Source organism: Melozone crissalis, unplaced genomic scaffold (assembly GCF_028551555.1).
Source record: "Melozone crissalis strain CALT ecotype California unplaced genomic scaffold, PUWL_Pcris_2 ptg000172l_1, whole genome shotgun sequence".
Classification (NCBI taxonomy): Eukaryota; Metazoa; Chordata; class Aves; order Passeriformes; family Passerellidae; genus Melozone; species Melozone crissalis.
Genome location: NW_026535940.1, coordinates 728,879 through 733,869, shown reverse-complemented (window position 1 = coordinate 733,869; position 4,991 = coordinate 728,879).

The window sequence follows — 4,991 nt, the reverse complement described above, 5'->3', positions numbered from 1 at the left end:
GGGAATCTCCTTCCCCTTCCTTCTGGAATGGAGGCAAATCCCATCTTCTCCTTGCCCTTCCTTCCCCAAACAAAAAGCTGATGATGGAGACCAGGGAGGAAAAATCTCCTTGGCAGAACCTCATGGAAGAGGCTGTTTTGAGTGACTCCATAGTGCAGAATTCTAATGGGGAGGAAAATCCCCAGAGATCTTGCAGGAAGAGGGGCTCCAAACCCTGCCCAGACTGCTCTGAGGAGGAAAGACTTACCCAGAGCCAGGAAGGTGGACAGAGCTTCAGCAAGTTCTTGGAGCTGATGGCCCAGGAGCAGCTTCATGATGGGGAGAAGCCTCACAAGTGCTTGGAGTGTGGGAAGAGCTTCCAGCAGAGCAGCACCCTGATCTGCCACCAGATGATCCACACCGGGGAATGGCCCTACGAGTGTGGAGAATGTGGGAAGGGCTTCAGCTACAGATCCAACCTTGTGACCCACCAACGCATCCACACTGGGGAGAGGCCCGACAAGTGTCCTGAGTGTGGGAAGAGGTTTTGGACCAGCTACCATCTCCTCCTGCACCAGCGGATTCACACCAAGGAGAGGCCTTTCCTCTGCCCTTACTGTGGGAAGGGCTTCAAGCAAAAGTCCAACCTCATCAGACATCGGCGCATCCACACTGGGGAGAGGCCCTACAAGTGTCCCCAGTGTGGGAAGAGCTTCGCCCGGAGCTCTCACTTGACCAGTCACCAAAGGAGGCACTGGTAAAGTAATCTCTGCCAATGCCCCAAGTGCAGGATGAGCTTCGTGCACTGCTCCAGCTTCAACCCCCATGGAGGACCCATGTTAAGCAGAGCCCTGGTGATCCATATTCCCCATGATCCAGTCTGGGGAAACACTTGTACCTTTTCCTGCCCCTGCCAATGGACATGATGTGGCTCTGAAAAAAACACATGAGGGTCGTGGCATGACCATGTCATCATATTCTCTCCCACCTCAGGAAATTGCCTGGGGCAGGAAAGGGACTCTCTCTCTCTCTCTCTCTCTCTCTCCTGAGAAGATGGGTGTCCTTTCCAGGCAGTGGAAAATTGTGTCCAGGAAGAGACAGTCAGTTATGTTGTAGTTTTCCCTTTATTTTATCCCTTCTGTTACCAGTATTATTTCTGTTCTTGTTTGTTCCTTATCTTGCTGCTGTTCCCAATAAATTGTTCTTATCCCAGCCTGGGACCTTTGCCTTTTGTGCTTTCCATTGGGGGTGGGAGGGCAGCGAGGGCAGCGTGGTTTTAGCAGGAGCAGGAACATGGGGTATCCCATTCCTGAACCCCGGCCCATGGAAACCGAGCATCCCAGCTGGTCCAAGCCCTGGTGGCCATGGCAACAGCCTTGGGAGCGGGTCCCTGGCTGGGGCTTTGGGAACCTCTTCCCTCTGGTGCCCAGGGACAGGAGTGGAGGGAACGGCTGCAGCTGAGTCGGGGCAGGCTCAGGTTGGATGTCAGGAAAAGGTTTTTGCCCAGAGGCTGCTGGGGCCCTGCCCAGGCTCCCCAGGGAAGGGTCCCAGCTCCAGGGCTCTCTGAGCTCCAGCAGTGTTTGGACAGTGCTGCCAGGCCCAGGCTGGCATTGTTGGGGTGTCCTGTGCAGGGCCAGCAGTTGGAGTGGAGGATCCTGATGGGTCCCTCCCAGCTCAGCCAATTCTGTGGCTCTGGGATCCCATGAGCCTGGGGATGGGGCTGCCAGTGGTTGCCATGCAACAGCTCTGGCTGCAGGCCTGAGCTGGTGTCCATGGCAACCACCCCTGGCATGGGGTCTCCATGGAGCTGCCGAGGGACTGACCATAGCAACAGGGGGCTGGGGATGGTTGCCATGGAAACTGACCATAGCAACAGGGAGGTGGGGATGGTTGCCTGCCAAGGATCAGATTTTTCACAGGCCCTCAGAGGGGTTCCATGGGGACTTTCCAAGAGTTTCCAGGCTGTTCCAGAGCTGGAATGTCACAGGCAGGGACAGGGGCTCCATGGAGACCTCCCAGGGCTTTTTGGAGATGGTAAAGAGCTGTGGGGTCAGAGGCAGTCAAAGCCATTCCATGGTGGCATCCCAGGGCACCTTAGGCGGCAAAGGCACTGGTCTGTCAAAGGCATTCGCAGCGTCTCCACGGTGACATCCCAGGAGTCCCCAGGCTGCCAAAGAGCCGGGATGCCCCAGACACTAACAGGGGTTCCTGTCATGGGCACAGTGGGAGCTTCAGGCAAAAGCTTTATTTCTTTATTGGAGAAACTCCTGCTGAGTCATGAGGTGAAGAAATGACACCCAGTAGCCATCATGGTTCCTCAAACCCCTGCAGAGCCCCTAGACTTCTGAAATTCCTTTTAAGAGAGGAGACTGGGAGTGGCTGGATCCAATCCCAGCCCCAGAATTTGTCAAAGGTATAAAAGATTGAACAGGTGGAATTCAAATTTTACACAATTTGTCCTGCAGAATCAATGATAGAATACCCGAATAATTTATATAAATATGTCTCTAGCTTATTCTCATCATGATCAGATGGAAGGTCACTAGCACAGTTATTTATTCCACAGATCAGGAGCTATAACAATTATTAGAATATCGTGCTGTGGGCAGCAATTTTGAAGTCAGCAGGGCCTTGCTGGAGTTGCTGCAGCCCATTGCAGGCAGAGCCTCCTGCTCCAGCAGGAACTGCCTTTCCTGTGCCATGAGCAGGGCAGGTCCCACTGCAGGAAAAGCCCCAGGCCAGCCCCAGCACAAGGAAGGCCTCGGGCACAAGGGCAGAGTGCCGTGCTGGGAGCTGTGCCAGGGAGAGCCTGAGGCACCAAAGGCACCTTGGCAGCAGCAGCTGCTTGCAGGCCATGGCCAGAAGCCTCCCTTGGCAGCCCGGCCTGGTGGCCACCACTGCAGAGCTGCTGCCTCAGGGCTCATTCCTGGCTGGGCCCTGAAAAGCCACTTCTGCTCCAGGAGCCTGACTGGAAAGCCATTGGCCCCAGCACCTTGGGGACAAGATATTAATGACAAAACTCTTCATGCCAGCAGAGCCAAGGCAGGGGCAGAGGAAAGGGCAGAGCCAGGCCCAGGGGACAGGGCTGCCATGGTGATGGCTGTGAGGTCACTGCCCCTGCAGCAGCCTGGCTGCCCTCAGCAGACATTCTGGCCAGAAGCGTTGTGGGGGCACCCAGGACATCAGAGAACCACAAAACAGGAATTCTGTCCAAGGGGATGAGAGGGTTCCCTTGGGTCAGGCTGCACAAAGCTCCTGCTCTTGGACAATTCCTGTGATGGGGCTTCCAATTCTCTGGAAAAACGGTTGCCATTTTGTGCCACTCTCATAATTGTAAAATATTTCCTCTTTCTAGCAAATGTAAATCCACCCTCATTCAATTTAGAGATATTGAGCCTGTCACTGCAAGATTTGCGAGTAAATGCCTTTGACTACATTTTTCCATTTTCACAGACTTTGGAGAGGAACCAAAAATCTCCCAAGATGGGATTTGGAGGCCTCATCACATAACCAGCAGGGATGGGCTGATGGCTCTGGGGTTGTTCCAGATTGAAGGCAAGATGTATTCTATTACCATCTGTATGGCAGTTGTCTTGTCAAGTGGGCAGTTTTCCCTTATCTCTCTCTCTGACTGATCACAATCACTTCTCCCTTGGGAGGGGCATCTGCTGATAATGGGCTATTGAATGTCACTGCATGACTGATAAGAACTCTAATATCTGACTGTGAGATGCTCCGCCCAGAGGGAGGAGCCAAGCATTGCTACCCAGATATAATCTGGAGATTCTGGAATACCAGAACAGCTTTCTCCACTGGATTCCCCAGAGGAACAGCAGCTGCCTTTTCTCCCACTGGATCTTCAGAGGAAGAATACATCCTTTTCTACAGGACCTCCTGCTCCAACAGAACCACACCTGACACTGCAGGAGGACTGCAGCCACATTTCTAATTGGACTGCTACCAACATCCTGACCCACAGGGTGTCAGGTTGAGTTGTGACTCTGTCAATGTTGTTCTAGTGTACTGCATTGTTTATTTGTTTAATTTTCTTCCCTATTAAAGAACTGTTATTTCCTGCTCCCATATCTGTGCCTGAGAGCCCCCTCAATTTCAAAATTATAACAATTTGGAGGGAGGGGGTTTACATTTTCCATTTCAGGGGTAGCTCCTGCCTTGATTAGCTGACACCTGTCTTTTCAAACATTAACAAGGGGAAAGTTTCAAAGCCTCAGTTATAAAGCAAACAAAGTTTGGAGGAACAAATAAAATATGAATTGGGGATGTTCTATTAGTTCCAGAAGCAGGGTGAAATTTATTAGGAAAGGATTTACAGGTGCATTTTGACATTCTCTGGAGTGCTCCCAGAGAAAGGGAAAATGGTAGTTAAGCTTCTCCAATTAAGGGAAGAAAATGAGGAGAAAACTCAAGAGATGGTTTGGGCAAAACCAAAAAACTGAGGTAAATTGAACATGAAACCTATAGTAATAAAAATAACTAATGAGAATCATCCAATTCAGCTATGACAATATCTACTCTCCCTGGAGGGGAGACGAGGACTACAGCCGCTGATCCAGGACCTACTTGAGGACAGGACCTTAGAACCATGTATGTCCCCCCATAATACACCCATATTACCAGTAAAGAAGTCAAATGGGACTTACAGGTTTGTCTAAGATTTGAGAGAAGTGAACAAAAAACCAGTGAATTGATACCCAGTAGTGCCTAATCCCTATACACACCTAAGTAACATGCCAGTGGTTTAGCATGATAGACCTAAAAGATGCTTTTTGGGCATACCCACTGGCAGAGAAAAGTGGGTAGTCTTTGCTTTTGAATGGGAGGACCCTGATTCTGGGAGGAAGCAACAGCTTCGGTGGACTGGGTTACCCCAAGGGTTTTCTGAATCCCCAAACCTCTTTGGTCAAGCGCTAGGAGAAGTAACGCAACTCTTCTCCATTAAACCTGAGATAAAGCTCATCCAATATGTAAATTATTTGCTTTTCTCAGGACAG